At 47.5% G+C, this 21,198-nt stretch overlaps 1 protein-coding gene across 2 annotated transcripts in view; it reads left to right on the top strand.

Annotated features, from left to right (window-relative positions):
- GATA4 (GATA binding protein 4) overlaps nt 1-21,198 on the top strand; it is a 44,064-nt gene that overhangs the window by 13,561 nt on the left and 9,305 nt on the right. The gene's annotated exons all lie outside the window — the stretch shown is intronic.

Genomic DNA, 21,198 nt, shown 5'->3' with positions numbered 1-21,198 from the left:
GCTTCTTAAAATTGAATTCAGTTCCAAGTTATTTTTCTAATCTTCCCCTGCCACTGCCACCCCCCCCCAGTTTAAATCTCCATTTCTACTTCGAGAAATCCAGTCAAACTTTATCACCTCCATTTAGAATCGATCAATAGCAACTGGTGAGCAGGTTAATTATAATCACAGAATAAACGCTGAAGTCTCAAAGTTCACCACTTTTGCAATGTTTCCAAACCCCGCGGGACCCTGCCAAGAGGCATCCATTGACCCGTTGGGAGCAGGTGTGGGAGTTTGAACCCGGGGCAGACAATCGGAGCTGATTCAAACAACTCAATTTGGTTTCTTATCTGCAGCTTTCCCTATCTTACGGTGTCTGTCATTTCAGATAAAAAAAAAAAAAAAAAGTTCATCAATTGAGCTGGGAAATGGCAAGCTACGTTTTTCTTCTGATAAAAGTTTTCTAGTTGTTGTTTTATCAGATTGAGTTGAAATTGTATGTGTCTCTGTCAAGGTCTGCAGTGACCTTTTCAGATATTTTATCAGGTATTGGATGGGGGAGAACATTTTCTTTCTTTCTTTCTTTGACCTAGGAAAGAAAGACCTGACTGCCAAGATCATAAATCAAACCAGGTAAAGAGAGGCAATAATACTAGTTACCCCTCAAAATTGAGTAGGTGGGGGGAAAACAAACAACAAATAAAACCTTTCCCTAGCATTTAGGGAGAACTTAACTTGACCCTAAATAAAGAATGTGGTTCCCACGAAGTGCACAGTTACAGGAAAATACTGGTTATTGGAAAAAAGAAAATGGTTTCCATGACAAAGATGGATTCAAAAAAAAAAAAAAAAAAAAAAACAAGTAGTATTTTTATTCAAATAGTATCAGTAAAACTTTAATTATCTTTCTTTTATTGAACTCAGTGTATGTTTAATATAGAAAAACAAAAAACTCAGATAAACCAATGTGCAAATAATTGGTAATCTTACCATCCAAAGATAACCACCGTTAGGCATTAATCCTTGATTTTTAGTTACCATACATATGCAGGCATGTGTATATCTACGCTATTAAATAGTCATAAAAGTTACTGTTTAAAGTCACCTCAGCACTGAGGGCAGTTTCTGTAAGATTAGTGACCCAGACAGGCTACTTAAATACTGATCCCTTAAATAGAGCAAAAATGAGCAATTGACTGATAGCTGGTCAAATGTGAGGGTTGGGTCTGGAAACATTTTTTCGATCTTATAGTATATAATTTATAGCAAATTTACAGCTAGAGCATATTTGTAAGTTTTAAATTGGTGCCCCTTGGAATGAGGCAACCCGTTGTAGGATGTGTTGATTTGTGGGGCTCCGACTCTCTCTCAGCTTGCTACTTAAGGGGCACCCGCGATCCCAGCAGCCACAGGGAGTGAAAGCACATCTGTCTGGCACTGAGGAACCCTGGAGTCTTGGCCAGGGCCTTCATTTTCCTGCTGTGTGACTTTGGGCGCCTCACTGTGCCTCTTGGCTTGCATTTCCACATTTGTAAGGTGAAGAAGTCAGGCCAGGTGCAGAAACGATGAGAAGTGCTACTCCAGGGCCCTTTGCAGATATTTAAAATTCAGCATCTTCTGGCTTCCTTCGTGATAATCTTGTGAGTTGACTTTGTCTCTCTCTGTGCTGTAGACACCGTGTTAACACTAAGTCTCCGTGGGCTTTCCTGGACATCACACTCGAACTCACGCTGTCTGTGCCAAGTAGGTTTTCAGGGCGACTTGCCTCATTTTAAGCAACAGTGTCTTGGTTTTGATCTTGGGCTTGATGAAATAATGTTTTTTTTTTTTTCTTACACATAATAAAATACTTAACCACTGAAATGTAAAATCAACTTTGGGAAACTATGGTTTCAGTGACTGCAGTGTGGTCTTAGTTTATTGCTCCTTTGGTTTTTATTTTGCTGCTATTAATAAACACTCAGTGTCTGAAGTTCTAGGAGGCCAAGGAGGTTCCTAGAGGGTCGAGCTCCCTTATGAACGCCAGTACCACACACAGTGTTCGCTTCATCTATCAACCAGCCAAGAAATATTTCTGCCCATTCCCTGTAAGCTAGGCTCTTGTCGGGCTTTGGAGATACAAAATGAACAAGGTGTCCTCCAAATCCCAGCAGCTTGCAATCCGGTAGAGGAGGTACAACACGGATGTGCAGTTTCAGGGCAGTGTATGAAGAGTTGCGGGGCATAGCTGGGTTCCACGGAGCCCTTAGCATCCAAAACGGGCCTTGGCGCTGCAAGCCGAGGCCAGGCTTCCTGGAGAAGGGGACTCCGTTGTGTCCTAAAGGATGAGTAGAGTTTGCTGCGTGCGGGGAAGGGCATTCTGAGGGATGCAGTCTGCAGCCAGGGTGAGAAAGGGGGAGAGAGACCCCGGGAGTTCAGTCTCGACCTTGGGGGATGCTAGAAGACTTGAAAAGTGAGCAGAATTCCAGGAGCGCTTTGGTTCTGTTGCAGAAAGGCTCAAAGTTGCAGCTTTCGGTTTTCTTTTGCCTCACTCAGGCAGGGCTACGCACTGCTCCCTATCAGGGGAAGATCTCTGATTTACATAAAAGCACTTCTCCAGGAGTATTTTGTGTATGTGCTTCAGCAGCAGGGGACGGAGGCTGCCGAGGGGGAAGAGGGGACAAAAACCCAGGCCAATTCTAGTCCCCAAATCTGGGTCCCTGCCCTGGGAAGGAAGAGGGCGTGGTTAGTGTGACCCAGAGGCCCAGCCTTCTGTAATTCCACCAGGTTCTTTCTCTAAAGGTGAGGTAGGTGGTGGGAGTGGCCTCGAATACGAATACAGTGTAGACAATGGGGAAATGCTGTTCTGCGAGGAGCCACCCCCAGCCCTGGATTCACCAGGGCCGCCACCTCCCAGGAGGCCTAGAGGTCAAGGTGAGCTGCAGAGGAACCTGCCTTGTGCTCTTACTTCGAACCTCTCTCGCTTTGACCCATCACTCTTTAAGTTCAATTCTTGCCTTTTGAACAAGTTTTTCATACGGAAAATTTTGAGCATAAGAAAAAGTAGAGAGTAGAATAGTCATCCCTCGTGACCAGCTGTGTCATCTACACCCCCACTGTTTCCTCCATGCCATGTTATTTTGAAGCAAATTCCAGACAACATGTCATTGCTTCTGTAAATACTTTGTATTTCTAAAAGATAAGAGGACTGCTTTAAAAAAAAATATAGCCCCGGTGCCATATTATCACTCTGAAATAAACTAACAAATTAACTGTCCTTCCTTAATATCATTAAATATCCAGTCAGGGTTCAAATTTCCCTGTTCAATTTTCTTTAACAATTTGTTCAAATCGGTATCTAAAGTCCACGCGCTGCCTCTGTGGATACATCTCTTAAGGTTCCCCTTTCACTGCCTCTTGTTTTTCTGGCATTACATTTGCTGAAGAAACGAGGCTGTTTCTGTAGCACTTTCGTGGACTGGATGTTGACTGCATTCTCTTCATGACATTGAACATGTTCCTCTGTCCCCTGTTTTTCATGGAAATCTGTGACGGCAGCAGCTACGGCTGGTCATTGCCTGGATCCATTATTTCACTGCTAATGGTGATATTCAAATGCCATCATTCCTTTGTCATTCATTCGCTGGGACTCTTCTATAACAACAAGCAAAATTTCAGCTGATCAAATATCTGGTTCCCCTGAGGTACAGTTTGTCCAGGAAAGGCAGGATAAATGCTTGCTTCTTTCACTTTACTTTTCACTGTCCAAAATAGCTAATTAGTTCCCTAGCATCCTTTCAAGATTACCAACAAAATGAAACTTTGTTGGTATCATTAAGAACTCAAGGATTTAAACATAAGTGATGTGTTTTTGTCCACGTGCCCTGAGTGATGCTCAGATTATCATATCTTTGCCAGTGGGAACGTGTTCAAATTGGCTCCTGAGCTCCTTTGACAAAATGTTAGTTTGATAGTTTTTTGCTGTCCATCCTGCAAAACATTCCACATTCTTCTTATGCATTTTCTCCTCCTAGACCTGGATTTGGCCATTTCCCCAAGAAACCTGGCTCCTTTGAGTGAGGAACGGTGTTGGAGACCACTCTCAGAGTTGAATTGTGCTTATTGCTACTGGGTTAGTCACTCAACCTGCAAAGTTAGGAACTACTTCCCCTCCCACCCCAAAGATAAGATAAAACACATCCTGTTGGTATCAGTGCTTTCAATTCAAATTTCGGACTAAAAGGCTTTTACTTTGCTTCGTGCATTTTTTTAAAAAGTTGTAGGAAAATATGCATAACAAAATTTGCCACTTTAACCATATTTAAGCGTACAGTTCTGTGGCATTAAGTACATCCACGTTGTTGTGCAACCATTTCCACCATCTGTCTCCAAAACTTTTCATCTTCCCCAACTGAAATTCTGTTTTATTAAACAGTAAATCTCCACACCTCTTTCTCCCCAATCCCAGGGAGGGAGGTTTCTTTCTTTCTTCCTTTCTTTCTTTCTTTTCTTTCTTTCTTTCTTTCTTTCTTTCTCTTTGTCAGGGTCTTGCTCTGTTGCCTGGGTTAGAGTGCAGTGGCATCATCATAGCTCACTGCAACCTCAAACTCTTGGGATCAAGCCATCCTCCTGCCTCGGCCTCCTAAGTAGCTGGGACTACAGGTGCACATCACCATGTCCAGCTAATTTTTCTATTTTTTATAGAGACGAGGCCTCATTCTTCTTGTTCAGGCTGGTCTAAGCGTCCTGACCTCAAGCAATCCTCCCGCCTCGGCCTCCCAAAGTGCTGGGATTACAGGAGTGAACCACCAAACCCACCCGTCCTCCTCATTTTGAACAGATTCCCAAGGATCCTTCCCAGAGAGCCTCTCAAGGCATGGGGGAGCTGTGTGTGTGCCTCTCAGCCTGATCATAACAAACGGGCTGAGGGACACAAAGGTTCCTGTAGAAACAAACTCTCCCATCAGACTCTGTTTAAAGGGGCAAGTGCCTGTTGATTTTGGAGGGTGGTCACTCCATGCCTGAAGTGCTTCAGAGAAGTGACAAGACACTTTCCTTTGGGGAATGTTGATATTAAGTTTCCTCCCCTGTGTAAACACATCTCCGGGAATGGCATTAATAAGGAGGACCCTTTCCCTAGGACAGAGCAGGGCAGGGGCAGGGAGGAAGGGGAGGACACATCTGCAGGAAGGCGAGAGCTGGCCAAGTGGACCTTAAAACCAGCTGTTTGTGGCAAAGCGGGGGGGCACATTAGTCGGACCTTTTTCCTTTGTTTTCAGAACTTTTGCTTATATTCCCTGTTGGGACATCCAGCTTTGTATTATTTGGCAGCTGATAAAGGAGGGGCAGTGGAGTCTTGTGGCTAAGGGAGCCAGTGTGCAGTCAGACAGCTCATTCAAAATTCTAGCTTTGGCTGGGCGCGGTGGCTCACGCCTGTAATCCCAGCACTCTGGGAGGCCGAGGCAGGAGGGTCGCTAGGGCCCAGGAGTTCGAGACCAGTGTAGGCATCACAGTGAGACCTCACCTCTGCAAAAAATAAAAAAATTAGTCAGGTGTGGTGGCTTGTGCCTGTAGTCCCAGCTGCTTGGGAGGCTGAGGCTGGAGGATCCTTTGAGCCTGGGAGTTGGAGGTTGCAGTGAGCTATGATTGCACCACTGTACTCCAGCCTGGGTGACAGAGTGAGACCCTGTCTCAAAAAAGAAAAAAATTGCAGTTTACCTCTTATGGTGCTCCTCAGTTTTCATGCCAATAGAATTGGAATAGAAGCTACTTTGTAAGGCTAGGAAATACTGTTCATAAAGCATAGTACTTGACATGCAGTAAGTACTCTATCTACCAGTGTTAGCCACGTAAGTCAACCATTAAAATGCTATCACTAAAGGCAACCTTATTTAAGATAGGATCTTTTTGGTTTTGCTGATATAATGGTTAGGGTGCATAGGAGTCTGCCAAGTTGGATTAAGTAGGATTTTGTATTAGTTAGAAGTTGTCTTCTCTCTCAGTATGAAGCCACAGTTAGGGCCATAGACCTCATATCCAACTTATTGACTATGATTTCTTCTATGTAGGAAGGCACATTTACATAAACAGAGACTAACTGGGGCCATAGATGCCAGAAGAGTGGCTTTTATCATAGCTTTGGACTATCTCAAAGACCATTCTGAGGGAGTCCAGACCAGCTGACTGCCTCCGGTGAGGTATGAACAAAAAGAAAAATTGCAGAAGCTATTTGGGTTGAGCTGAGAAAGGCAGGAGGACCGTGGTGCCCGTGCAGGAGTGTGTCCTGAGGGCGCCCTCACAGGCTGCTCCTGGGGACTCGGGAATGCATGAGACCCCCTTCCGCCTGGACTTTCCGTTCTTTGTGAAAGTGAACAAACTGAAACCAGACACCTCTTAGCTCTGTGACAGCCAGTGATGGTAAAAACGTGTGTGGGGGACTTTCTAGTGATTTTACTAAGAATAAGGCTAGAATGTGAAAACTAGGAAAGAGTGAGGGGTGACTAGTTGTGCTGCTCCTATCAGAAGCAGGGGTTTGTCTGGGCCCTGTGCAGGGGCTGAGGACAGTGACCCATGGAGGGACGGAAGCGCCGGATGGAGCCGGGTCCCCGGGCCATGGAAGGCCCAACCTGCCAAGTGGCTTTGGGGAAAGTTTTGACATTTGACGGTGGTGTCAGGGCCCGGATGGCATTCCCTGCTCTCCTCTGGCGTTGTTTTATTATATAGTCCCAGCGACTGTCCTGTGGGCAGAAGCTGCAATGTCCTTTGACAGGTGAAGACACCGAGGTTGCAGGGACCTGCCCAAGGCCACAGAGGGGCTGAGGCCAGCGAGACCCAGGGCAGCCTGGCTTCCTGGGCGAGTGCCCTTCCCATCCTTGGCATCAGCTGCACTGGGAGCAGACACGCGTCCTCCCCTGCCAGGGCACCGTGACCGAGTGCCACGTAGGACGCGGCAGACACAGGCTGGGCGGCTAGGGCAGCCTGTCCTTCCTCTAGATCTTGCTGCCACAGGACTTTCCTTTAGTCCTTTTTTGTTTGTTTTCTTTCATTACCTCTAATCTTTTCGTTCTTGGTCAGCAAGAGAATAACACTGCAGCCACCGCTACCTCTGAGTTTCTTTCCAGAAGAATGATTCTTATAATGACCCTGCTTTGAGGAGTCTCCCCAGCTGGATCAGCAAAGCGGGGGAGCCTCAGTGATCAGGATCTGATGAATAGATTGGGCCACTATGTTTATTCCTTATTTATTTATTTACTTACTTAGAGACAGGGTCTTGCTATGTTGCCCAGGCTGGTCTCAAGCAATCCTCCTGCCTTGGCCTCCTGAGTAGCTGGGGCTACAGGCATGAGCCACCACACCTGGCTCTTAATTTTGGGGTTTTTTTGGTAAAGATGCGTATGTTACTGATTTAAAAGAGACACAATAGCCAAAAGGTGGAGGCAGCCCAAGTATCCATGGACAGATAAATAGATAAACCAAGTGTGGTCTGTACACACATGGAATAGCATTCAGCCATAAAGGAAGGGAATTTTGACACTTGCTACAACATGGATGAACCTTGAGGACTTCATGACATGGTGACATAGGCCAGTCAGAAAAGGACAAATATTATATGATTCTACTTACATGAGGTCCCTAGAGGAATCAAACTCAGACAGAAAGTAGAATGGAGGTTACCGGGGCTGGAGGCTGGGGGATGTGGAGTTAGTGTTTAAGGGGTGCAGAGTTCAGTTTCACCAGATGAAAAGAGTTCTGGAGATTGGATACACCACAGCATGCCTGCATTTCATACCGCAGAGCTGTACACTTAAAAATGGTTAAGATGATAAATTTTGCTATATGCAGTTTACCGAATTCAAAATAAAGACTAGAAAAAGAGAGACCGCACAAAACTTAGCAGATAGAGAGTGAACTGTAAAATCCTCTCTCCTGACTCCCCATTCTATTTCCGCCCTTGGCCAAAGGTGTAAGTAGTATTACTGTGGGAGTTGACAGAGTTATCCCTGCAGCATGGTTCTGTAAGATTGCCTTTCTGGCTCTTCAGTGTTTCTCTTTGCTCAAGAATCGGCATGGCTGATCACGAACAGTGAGAAGGTCATCCTTGGTGTGGATGTAGAAAATGGCGATTTAAAAACATGTGACTGCAAGCAACTACGCCAGTTTTGACCTGCAAATTTATCACGTTTTATAATTGGCATTAAAATTTTAAGTCACATATTTAAAATACAGAAGCGAATACACTTTATAATTTCCTTTGGCATGCAAATCAAATTGGAATAATTGTACACACACACACACACACACACACGTGAAAAATGATTGCTTTTCCATATTAGCTTCACACTTTGCCTAAGATGCCTGCCAAGTAGGTGAAAGTTATTTGTAAAAGGATGGATGGGCGACTAGACCTTTTGTCATCAGACTACGCTGGGGGAGCAGCGGCATCCAGCTGAGGTACCGCGGGTGAGAGGAGGAGAAGCTGAGAGCCCAGCTCTGTGTGTCCCCCTGTTGCAGGGAAGCTCCACTTCAGCTGCTTTGTATTTGATTTGTAAATATTTGCTGGGCTAAAGAATTCTGAGGCTAGAGCAAAAGAGAGAGAGAGAGAGAAAAGAAAACTAATCCAATGAAAAAGTGTGAAATAAAAATATACCCATATATCTATATGCTTATAATTTGGTTTAGAGCCAAAATGTGGTTTGAGAGAAAAGAGTGAAATAACACCAAAAGGTCTAGACGCTATTGCAAGACAAGGATAAAGTAGGTAATTCAAGATAGATGCGATTGATTGTCATGAAAATTCATGGAAACAGTGGTTTAGTCTAAGCAGGAAGGCTGCAGAGGAAGAGCAGGTGGAAGAATTTTAGAAGAGCGTATAGTCTGAAGAACAGGTGGAGACTTCTGTGGAAGACAGAAGAAAGGTACGCTTCCTCCCCTTCCTTCCCGAAGACCACCACATCGGATGAAAGAACCCCCAGAATAAAGTAAAAATTTTATTTCCCATGAAATTAGGAGACAACTCATACTCTCATCTGTGGAAATACTGCCCAACATAAGAGGAATTCAGACCACAATAAGGGAAAGACTTTAAGAGCTGGTCCATACCTCTAAGATCTCCAGGCGGAAGTAAATTTCTTTGATAATATTATAAATGAAATTGGAAAGGAAGCAGTGATGTTTTCATCATGAGCAGAGGAAAGAGTGATCGACTTCAGTAAATAAATATGTAAGATCTCTATGCAGAAAGCTATAAAACTTTACTGAAGGGCATAAAAGGAGACAAGCATAAATGGAAATAGATACTATATTCTTGGATTGGAAAACTTAGCAGCATTCTTTATTCCAACTCCTCCAAACAAATCTATCAATTTCACATGGTCCCTGGAAACATCTCAACAGGATTTCTTAAATGCAGTCTGTCAAGCAGATTACAAAATTTATATGGATGAGTTATTGTTCAAGAACAGCCGAGCTAATTTTTTTTTAAAGGAAGACTAAAGAAAGGGGAACTTGCCATACAAGAAATCAAAACAAACTAAAGAGGTACTGGCACAGAACTGAATGGAGCAGCGTCCGCCGCAGTCCTGGTGAGCGTGGCAGTGGGGAATTACTTGCCAAAGTGCAGCCCGGACACCGGAAATGGGCAAGCTGTGGTATGGATGGAGAGACTTGTTAGCATTGGATCCTTTCACATATCGAGGACAGCTAAATAACTGTGGGATTTGTGGAGTAGAATGTACATGTTAGGTAGCTTTACAATGTAAAACTAATAAATCCTCTTAAAGAGTGAAATATTAATAGCCAATATGGAAAAATGTCCAAACACATACGTTCCACGAAGAAGCGAAGCTGCCAAAGGTATGTGTGGTACGATCCCACTGTGTCCAGCACACGTCACTCTGATCTTCCCCTTACTGGGGGAGCCCCTTCTTGGGGGCAGACTGCATCCACCACCCTGACGATACAGGCTAGCCCGTGACACTTGGATCAATGGCATGTGACTCGCAGTCACTGTGCGACTTCCACACCGAGGCATGAAGAGCCACGGCGGGGTTCTGCCATTAGTTTTTGCCCCCCGCCGGGAGGCTGGCATAACCCAAATAGAGGTTCTGCTTCAACCTGAATCCCAGAGTGAAACACACATATGATAGAACTTCAGCCAACGTGCAGCTGACATGTAATGGGAACAGCAAACAGATCTTTAACATTGTAAGCCACTGAGCTTTGGGGTTGTTCGTTACAGTGTAACAGCTCATTGTTAAACAGCACCAAAACCAAGCCTAAGTGTTTTAGGCCCATACTTTTGAACATAGCTGTCACAGGGCTAGTATATCCTAGAGAAACTTTTATCGTGTGTATTAACAGATGCACACAAGGATGCCTGTTGAAGCATTGCTATTACAGCAACCTGAACATACGTCAGTGAGTGTTTTAGTTCGGCTTGCTATAACAGAATACCGCAGACTGGTGGCTTAAAGAACAAACATTTAGTTCTCACAGTGCTGGAAGCCAGGAAGTCCAAGATCAGGGCAGTGGCAGATTGGGTGTCCAGTGAGGGCCCACTGCCTGGTTTGCAGAAGGCCATCCTCTGTATCCTCACGTGGGGGCCGGGGGTGGGGGCAGGTACCCCCTTTGTCTCCTATAGGGGCACTAATCCCATTCGTGAGGCTCCACCCCCATGTCCTAATCACCTCCCAAAGGCCCCACCTCCAAATATCATGTTGGGGTTAAGAATTCAAGATACAAATTTGGGGGAACAGGGCACAAAAATTCAGTCCACACAATAAGGAAATGAATAAATAAAATGTGACGTATTAATATAACGGAAAACTAGAAATCCATATAAATAAAGTGGATCCACATGTATCAACATGGTTAAAACTGGGAAACATAGTAATAGGCAAAAAAGAAAAAGGAAAGAGGACTAGAATGATGGGGTGCCCAGAGCAGTTGACTGTTATCTGCAGTATTTTATTTCTTTAAAAAACCTGAAGCTAATATGGTAAAATGTTAAGATTTGACAAAACTGGGTGATGGGTTCAAGAGTGTTATAAATATTTTTTCAGTGACAGAAATATTTCATATTCTTTAAAAAGCAAGTTTGTAAATGTGAGATACAGTGTGAATGCATTCATGTAAATTTTTAAAAGCACACAAAACAATACTTATGCTGTTCAGAGGGATATGTACGTGTGTGTAAAAATATAAGAATGAATTGGGAGGTAGCCAGGCATGGTGGCTCATGCTTGTAATCCCAGCACTTTGGGAGACCAGGAGTTCAAGACCAGCCTGGGCAACATAGCAAGACCCCTTCTCTAAAAAATATATATATTTTTAAATGCCAGAAGAATCACTGGTGCAGAATAATTTATAGCGTTAGCATTTGATCTGATATTAATCTGGATAGTTTTCAAACTAGGGTGGATCTAAGTCATCTGGTCTAACGCCTTCATTTTGCAAGGAATAGCCGAGGCCTAGACAGGCACTGCGTGTGTGCCCAGCGTCCGTGGTTACAGAGGGGCACAGTCTCCCTGCGTGGCTGAGTGTTTTCTCCATCTTTGGTTTTGTTTTGTGTTGTGTTAACTGAACTCAGAGCTAAACGGAGCCCTCCCAGCTCAGTCTTAGACTCCACATTTCGTGGAAAAGCCTGCAGGGTGGCGGGGCGACTTGGTGGATTAGCAGGAGAAGGAGACGTAAAGTGCTGGCGATTGGAGCTTAACCTTGGTTTGATTAAGTAATCCCTCAGAACCCCCCCAGAGGGGGGAACAGTCCCCGTGTATAAATTTCTACACCCTTGCTCCCCTCCCCTTCTGAAAGGCGTAAATCTCCCCTGAAATGCCTCCCTAGCATTCAGGGCAATAAAGAGGTCACATTATAAGTCCATAAATCTCCCTGGCTGGCTGCCGCCGCTGCCATTCCCGAGGTGAAGGGGAAGTTGTTTTCTCCTGGTGGCCGCAGGCCTGGAAGGAAAAGCCTTTCCCTGCAGACCCATTGTCTGGGTCCCAGAGGGAGCTGTCCTGGCAATTTGTTCCTATTTCCTGTCCGTTCTGCCAGCTTGTAGCAAGCTGGTTGCAAAGTCCGCTGGCCCAGACTGGCCTGGTTCGAGTCCCCCGTGGCCAAATCTCCCTCCAGTCTTCCTAGTAAACAAAGGAACGGCACCATGTGTGTGTCCATCACGAGCATCAGAGTCAAGCCAGAGAGGCCAGGGCCGGGGCTGGGGCTCCCCGGGACAGGAGCGGGGGCGCTGCGGGAGATGCCGGTGGGTTGGCAGCCGGGGGAGCAGAGCGAAGCTGAGCGCCCCTTGGAAAATGGGTTCCATTTCCCCATTTGGGAGATAAGATGCTCTTACGGGAAAAATCAGAAAATAGAACCTGCCTGACTTTAAATTAAAAATCTTATGACATGAAACAGTGATGGTGCTAATCTGTGGCATATTTATTTACTTTAGTTGACATATAAAATAATTATCACAAATAAGAAACACATTTGCACAGTTCAGTATCTAAACGGTCCATGAGAGGATACCCCGAGCCACCAAGATGCCTCCCTGAAAGCAACCAGTGTCATCAGCGTCTAGTTTAGTCCATCCTAGAGATGTTATTGTATATGTAAACACATCCACATATAGATTCTTCTCTCCTTCTTTCTGTAAGGGAATATCGTATGTGCTGTTCCATATCTTGCTTCTAATATTAGTATCTCGCAGCATATGCTGGAAAGAATTCTATGTCAGTACATAACGACGTTCATTCTTTATGGCTGCATAGTATACTCTGATTGTATTAACCAGTCTCCTATTGGTGAAAGTATAGGCTGATTTTCTAGTCCTCTGCTAGGGCAAAAAATGCCACAGCGAATATCCTCGTACGTAAGCCCGTTTACACAAGCGTCAGTACATCTGGAGGACAAATTCCTAGAAGGGGAATTTCTGGATCAAATGACATATGCACTTACACTTTTGATAAGATATTGCCAAATTGCCTTCCCCATGGTGGACAAGGTCACACTCCGCATCAATGCCTGGAGTGCCTGTTTCGCCCCTCCCCGACTCCCAGGGCACCCTGGGACGACAGAGGCAGGCTGGGAGGAGGCCTGGAGAGGGATGGCCTCACCACCAAGTGAATTGGAGGAGCCAGGACCCGTGCGGACTTTGTCCACAGCGTGACTGCAGGTAGCTCTCGCTAAGCTTTGCAGGAACACTCCCACACTTGCTGGGACTGTGCCCCGTGGCGAGGGCTCTCCCTTTCCTTCTGCAGGTGGGAGCCATGGTCAGCGCCGTAGTGATGCCCGAGCCCAGGTGGGGCTGCCACTCTGGGTGAGGAGATGCCTGGGCCCAAGCTGGAGAAAGTGTTCTTTTGCTTTGGGCTTGGGAGGATCCCAGGAAACTAAAGAAAATAAAATAGACATCTCCAATCCTCCAACTCTTAGGCAGAGATGCTTGTGGAATTAACTGCTTATTTAACTAATTTAAATACGGTTATAGGAAGAGAAAACAAATCTTAAAATCATGGTCCCTTTAAAAAATCAACTCAAATTTCCGTATTTGTTTACTGCAACTTCGTTTTCTTACTACTTCCCTATCATTGGGCATCTTGGTTGTTTCCAGTATTCGCCAGGAACATCTTAAAAATAGACATTTCCCCTTTTAAAATATTTATTCCAATGAATTACTAGAGCAGTTTTATTGCTACCAATAGTGGGCTGGTTTTTAGTGCAATGTGGTATAATTTTCCATATACACATCCATCTATTATATATAATATAATTTTATGTACACACATGGTACACACACACGTGAGGAAGTATCTGGCAATGCATAGATAACTCTCACAGCTGAATTACGACGTGTGTCCAGGAACGTGGTGTCTGAGGCCAGGCAGCCGAGCAGGCCAGGAGCAGAGCCCTGGGATTCCTGCCACCCTGCTGGCATTTCTGCTGCCTCGGGAGATGCTCTAGGGCGCTGGGTTTTTGTCCATGGGTCAGTGCGCATTGCGTTTCTAATGTGTACAGAGCGCTGCAGATGGCGGAAGCCAGCAGAGAGCAGTGATGGGCTGGGGGGCGAGGCTTGGGTCACCAACCTCATGGGAGCTTAGGTGAGGCCCTCGCCGTCTCTGGACCTTGCTGTCCTCCTCTGAGCAGTCACGGAATTGCCCAAACACCACTTGAAGGCTCAAAGTCTGTGTGCCACTTGCCCTTCCAGAGCCTCCCGCCGCCCCACGCACAAGGCTTGGATGTGCAGCGCTGACCCTCTCCACAAAGCAGGTCCAGGGAGGGAGGGTGCCCTCTGCACGGTCCGCACAGGCCCGCGAGTGGCAGACATGCTCAGTCACTGACCTCAGCCGGGGCTCTGGGGGCTGAGCCCTAGACCCCCAGCCTGAAGCCCAGGGAACTGTAGGGACACAGTGCTTTGTGAGATTTTGCGCACCTCTTTCCTGGCATTCTGCGGGGCCCCCGTGTATCAGCTGGTGACATGGGGGAGAAACCGGAGTGGAGGGGTTCGTTCGCCAGAAATGTAGGCCTCACACTCAGAGGTCCGAGCAGGGCAGCTGCACGTCCTGAGTTTAAGCCTGTTCCAGAATAATTAGCAATGTGCTCCCCACCCCTCGGAAGTGTCCTATTTTGGATGATGAGTCACATGGCTCCCTAGTCATCCCTGAGGGGTGGCAGGAAAGGAGAGCCTTGTCCCAGGTATCAGGGGTGGGGACGGTGGGGTAAGCTGTCTATAGACACAGCAGCCAAACAGACCCAGGCTCCTCCGCACGGGGACTAGTCTTACTTAGCTCCCTCTCAGAGGCCCCACGGGGAAAGGGTGAGGGTGACAATGAGGCAAAATGGTATTTGGAAAAATGTAGTACTATAGGGAAAAAATACCAGCATTAGGGAAAGTTTCAAAAATACAAATTTAGGCCGGGCGCGGTGGCTCACGCCTGTAATCCTAGCACTCTGGGAGGCCGAGGTGGGCGGATCGTTTGAGCTCAGGAGTTCGAGACCAGCCTGAGCAAAAGCGAGACCCCATCTCTACTAAAAATAGAAAGAAATTATATAGACAGCTAAAAAAATATAGAAAAAAATTAGCCGGGCATGGTGGCACATGCCTGTAGTCCCAGCTACTCAGGAGGCTGAGATAGGAGGATCCCTTGAGCTCAGGAGTTTGAGGTTGCTGTGAGCTAGGCTGACGCCATGGCACTCACTCTAGCCTGGGCAACAGAGTGAGACTCTGTCTCAAAAAAAAAAAAAAAAAAAAAAATACAAATTTAAAGCTCAACACAATCTTTGAGTATAGGGAAAAAAATACCGGCATTAGGGAAAGTTTCAGAAATACAAATTTAAAGCTCAACACAATCTTTGAGTACTGCCTTCTTTTTGTTTGCTCCTTTGACTACTTTTAAAACGGTGTCCTAGCCCATGGCTCTCAGGCGGGAAGGGGCCACCACTGTGATGATCTTCTGGGAGTCTATGGAGCTCACATTCTTGGTGACTGACACCATAGTGCCTGTAAGAGCAAGGTAGCAGCCTGTGTCCTTCACAGACAGCCTTGCACAGCGCATTGGCCAGGTGCATTGAGATATTTCTCTGGGAGCTAGAGACTGACCCTGCATTTTTTAATTTATTTATTTATTTTAGAGACAGTTCTCACTCTGTCACCTAGGCTGGAGTACAGTGGCGTTGTCATAGTTCACTGCAGCCTTGAACTCCTGAGCTCAGGTGATCCTCTCACCTCAGCCTCCCAAAGTGTTGGGATCACAGCCATGACCCTGCATTTTATGGGGAAATCTTCATGCTGTAATTATATCCCCATGTGTGAGGGTTCATTGAGGGCCTCAAAATCTAATCTCGACAATGATAAAGGTGAAGACGCATTTCCCAAATGGGTGAGCTAGGCAGCATTGACACAGATGTGCCTTGGGACGTTTCTGAGATCAGACGAGCTGGGAAAACAGCACGCACGGGCCCTACGGCCCTCCCTGCTAGCGTGTCGTATCGAGACTGATTCTCAACAACTGCCAGCAGCCGCTGCCGGGGAAAGGGTGGGCCCGAGTGTGGTCAAGGCGTCTGTGGGCAGGAGCTGGGGGGGCCTGTGGCTAAGGGACTGGCTAGTCGCCTGGGTTCCATCCCAGCTCTGCTGTTGACTAGCGCTGTGGCCCGGGGCAGACGCGGTTTCTATACCACGTACACATGCCTCCTTGCCCTCCCTCTCCTGGGCCAGCCCCCCATGCAGGCCCTACTGTGAACACAGACCTGGGGGCAGTGGAGGTCCTTATTTGGAAGTTCTTAGACCTTCCAGGAGGAGCCTCGGGTACACAGAGGCCAGACAGATGCTTGACTCTTCCCGCTGAGTCCGTTCAGCGACAAGGCTCGGGTTGCTTGGTGGGGCCTTCAAGCTCTTCTTCTCTTTGTGATTTGTAAAAGTTGCATATTAGGGGGTTTATCTTCCTCTAGTCTATCATTTGCTCTTCAACCCGTCCTCCTCCCTCTGTCTGTCCCTCCTTCCCTCCTTCCCTTGTTTTTGGTGGTTTTTTTTTTTTTTTTTTTCCTTCCTTTCATAATGTCCTTGCTTGATAGTGATTTTTTTTTAAAAGCCTGAGTCACATTCCGTCACTCTGATCTCAGGCCTGCAGCTAGTCCCTGGGTGAATGCTGGGGTTGGAGCCGGCCCCAGGCTCTGCAGGGCGCACCAGAACTTGTACCCGCTTCTGTTCAGGGGCTGTGGGAGCTTCCCCAGGAGGTGCTTTCATCCTGTGGCTGGGGCCTGCGGGCCCCTGCGACGGCCCCATCGCAGGCGTCTGCCTGAGCCTGACAGAGCCCAGAAGACCTGAGGCTCAAGAGCTGCCAGGAAAATCTCGGCGCTGTCTGCTCCTCGCACCCCAGACCTTGGCGCCAGCCGCAAGGACAGATCTGGGCCTGTCAGGAAATCCAGGCTCAGTCTCTGGTGAACTTTGGTTGGGACTTGCGGCTGGGGCTCAGCAAGGGACACCTGGGTGGGGCTGGGACTTGGTTCCCCCGGGGGGAAGGTCTCCGGGCAGGCAGCCTCAGGCTGGGTCTGGCTTTTTCCAGGAAGCCCCCGCACTTGGGTTCCCTGAATTCCCTCCAGCCTGTTTTGTAGCAGTGACCAGCTGCGCTGGGCATGGGCACTTTTCCTTGTGTTTCTGTGTCTTCCTTCCCTGAATGTCCGAAGATCTGAAGCTGGAAGTGGAGGGCTGGGAGCCAGGGAGGGGACCCAGGCCCGATGTATTTGGCATGTTTAATGTAATTACTGGTTTTGAGTTGTGTATCCCCAGCTATACCAAAACAACTCCAACTCCACGCAGGGATTTAGCCTCAAATTTTCTAACACATTTGTATGTCCAGCACTTGCTACAGAGGCAAGTATAGCAGACACATGGCAACTGTTTGGGCTCCGATGCCCTCGACAGAACAGTGGCGGAGCTAAGAGCGCATCACCTCTGCCTCGGGGCTGCAGGCGAGGGTCTCTCCAACATGAGCTCGGGGGAAGGTCTGAGGGACACGCACAGACTGGGCTCCGTGGCACCCGTGGGATGGTTGGCACACAAGTGGCAGCCTGAGCTTCCTCCCCAGCAGGCAGGAGACAAACCCAGTGTTAGTGCAGTGCCCAGAGGGTGTTGCCAGCCGGCCCCTGGCCTCTCCCTTCTTCTCCCTCCCTTCCTCCTCTGCCTTTCCTTCCCCGTCCCTGATTTGCTAACCCCTCTCTAGCGGGGCGGGTGGGTCCCCAAGAGGGACAGAACAGGTCAGGGATGAGGTCGGAGCCTTTGCGTCAACTGTAGGAAGTCGGGGGTGGGGTCCTTCAACCTCCTGCCCTACATTTTTCTTTCAGGCACTTGGACAGGAGTAGTTGGCCTTGATTCCTAGCACATCCATACTGTACTGGATGTCTAAGAAATACGGCTCAGTTTGTGTCCTCCTTTAAAAAAAATTTTTTTTTTTTTAATTTTTAAGCAGGACATGGATGGAAGTGAGGAGTTTGTTCCCCATCCTTGGGGTTAGGACACAATTCGTTTTGTGCTTTTGATTTCTAAAATAATCATTAATGAATACACCCCACGAGCAGGACTGGAGACCTCTTACGCACACACAGTCAGCCTTGTCCCACACAGTCAGCCTTGTCCCTTGGTTCCTGGCCCGCAGAGGCACACTTGGTGGAGTCTGAGCCGTAGGCAGTGCTGAGCCTGGCCCCAGTGGCTTGAGAAAGGTCAGATTCCCGAATCTCCTAGCTCTTTTGTTTGTCCTCCCCCCTCCCCAATAACCGGGCACCAAGGATTGTGCCTGGCCTAACGCCCTCCCTCCCAAGCCTGCAGCCCCAGCCTCCCAACAATCCATCACTGTTATCTCATGTGATGTTTGCAAAGCTCTTTACAGCCATTGTTGTAAGTTTTTCCTCTCATTTGCAAAGCACTTTACAACTATTATTACAAGTCTGCCCTCCAAACGTGGGGTGATGCCGCCCACTTCCAGGCTGGACTCCCACTGCCTCCCAGGAGACTGAAAGAGTGCCCAGATGCCCAGCACGGGTGGGTGGGGCTGAGGTCAGAGGCCTCTGCTGTGCCCCCTGCCAGAGGAATCACACTTGCCATGGGGGAAGTCCCACCCAGTGCCTTTCCTAGGAAGGAATGAGCAGCAGTTGTGACCAAGTTCACACCAGATGGTGGTGCTGGTCTGGGGCTCACAGCCTGCCACCCCCACCTCCCCCAGAGTAGGTGCAAAGCATCAAGGTTGGAGCTTCAGCCTCTCCATTCCCCAGCCCAGGAAAAAAATATATACCCGTCAGATGTAAGAGGGAAAAATAGTACCCTCCACTGTATAGATCAGGAGCTATTTGGGGTGATCAGATTTTTTTTTATTTGTATAAATTTAAGGGGTACAAATGCACAGACTTTTGTTTCTATTTGTTAATCAGATTTTTTAACATAGTCAATTATGACACTATGGAATGGTGTTTCTAAAAAAGAAAAGTCTACACAATTTAACTAGACTCATAAAAGTTGCTACCCAGTAGTCTTAGCTGCCATCAGGGTGCCTGTGATTTTATGTGCTGTATTTTTCATTTAACATCATGGGGAAAGCACTTTCTTCTATAAATGGATTGTCTATATAATAATCATTTAAAAATTTACGTAACATTTCATTGAGCAGGTTGGATGGCAAGATTTTGTGGTAGAAAATAAGGAAACTTACACAAATTTGGAGGTGTAAGGGGTTGTCTGATTTTCCCTCCGCTGCTGTTGTGACACCTGGCCCTTCCACACCTGGCCCTTCCACACCTGGCCCTTCCACACCTGGCCCTTCTGCGGCAGTGGGACTTCTCTGCAGGTGGGACGGGTGGGGCGTCTGCCCTTCCTACCCTAGACAAGTGTCTGCCACCCGTCACCAACTCAGTTGAGGGTGTGTTCCCGAAATGAGTTGAGTAATGTTGCTCACTACAGATATGCAGGTCCAACGCACGGACTAGATCATCAGCATTCGGAGAGCAAGGCTCTCTCTTAGCCCTTGTGACATCTATCGGAGTGATTAAATAGCAGATGCTCAGTAAATATTTGTAGGTGACAAATACATATTTGCCAACCTCCAGTGACTTTACCTGGTCAGTAAGATAGTGGCTTGAATGTGTATCCTGGCTCTGAGGCTAGCCCGCAGGAGTTCCCGAGCCAAACCTCGGTGCAGCAGTGGGAGGTGAGTGATCAGCAGAGAGGAGACCTCCTTCTGGGTCCTGTAATAAGATTCTGTCCCTGCGTACAAAACAATGAATGTAAAGAGAAAAGGAATCTCCCTTTCAAAAAAGAGGAACAGAGTATGAGATTTCTGACTGTGGGATTTAAATGAACTAGAACATAGGAAAGAAGCTGGTTTACTTATTTTTAAAAGAAGAGTGTGAATCTTTATCTGTCAGAGCAGCGTACTAAGGTATTTATGAATAAAACGATAGAATGTCTGGGATTTTCTTAAAAAATACACTATGGGAGAAAGTGGGCTGAGGTGTAGGTAAGACAAGATTGAATACAAATTCTTGGAAGCTGGATGATGGGTAAATAAGAGTTCATTTAAATATTCTATCCACTTCTGAATGTGTTTGAAGAGGGTTGCACTAGGTTTGGACTGGAAAGATCTGAAAAGTCCTCCATCTCCAAGCGTGATGGAGGCTGGAATGCAGCGTCTTGGTTCAACTTTGAGACTGCAGCGCCACCTAGTGTTCATTCAGACACCCATCAAATGACCGCCTCGCCAGCGCTCTGCTCCGGGTGCGGGTGCGGGTGCGGGTGCGGGTGCGGGCTGGCTCGGTCCTGCTGTGCACTCCTGGCCTCTCCACTTCCCCACGGGCGGGTCTGGATCAGGGAGCAGCCTGACGGGCCGCACGCAAGGGCAGTGGAGGTGGCGATGACGGTGTTGACGTGGTCCAGGTGGGAGCAAGCCGTGGATGGCAGTCAGTTTCATGTGCCGCTATGAAGGCAGGTGACCTTGGTGTAGGGCCCTCAGTGTGACCCCGGTGTAAAAATAGCCTCTCCTGTGACGGCTGTGCGCAGCGCCCTGGCCTGAGCAAACAGCCCCTCACACCTGCGCATTGTTTACTCGGTGCGGACACAGGGCCGCCTGTTTGCAGGTGCAGATGACTGTTTGTGTACCCAGAGTCCCCACCATCCTCTTCTCCAGCCCACATTCCCTTAGAGCAGGTAGCTGGGCCACAGAACTGGCAAAATGTGCCACCGTGAACCCCTGAGCTGTGTCCTCATGGAGGGAGGGCTCTCTAATGCTCAGGCCACCTCCCTTCGGAGCTGCCCGGCTCCTTCGCTGGAGAAGCATCTACCTTTCCTCTGGCGGTAGGACGAGAATGGTCTGGAGACCGAGGTAGATTGTGTTTAGGGACAGAAAATTAGGATAGCAGGGAGTCAGAGACTTGTGGAGGTTCTGAGTCAGGCTTTCTGTACAATAGATCACAGGGAAGGAGAAAACTGGCCCGGCCTGTCTGACCGGGGCAAAGAGAATGGACACAAGTGGAAGCTGTCAGTTGTGACATTCCGCAGACATGGAAGATAAAGGTGACAGGGAGCGGGGAGTGAAGGAGAGTGGCGAACCTTGGCAGCCTCTGGTTGGAGGGGGAACACTCCGCGCTCGTTGGAGCAGCTCTAAGGTGACTTTGCTTATGGCAATAATATGCACCTATAGTTTATGTACCAAGAAGCAAGAAAAACTGTCAAACTATGATACAGCAGTCATACATGGAGATCACAGTAGG

This window comes from Eulemur rufifrons, chromosome 12 (assembly GCF_041146395.1).
Source record: "Eulemur rufifrons isolate Redbay chromosome 12, OSU_ERuf_1, whole genome shotgun sequence".
Lineage (NCBI taxonomy): Eukaryota > Metazoa > Chordata > Mammalia > Primates > Lemuridae > Eulemur > Eulemur rufifrons.
Note: the sequence above shows the minus strand (reverse complement) of the source record. Positions and strands in the feature narration are given on the sequence as shown.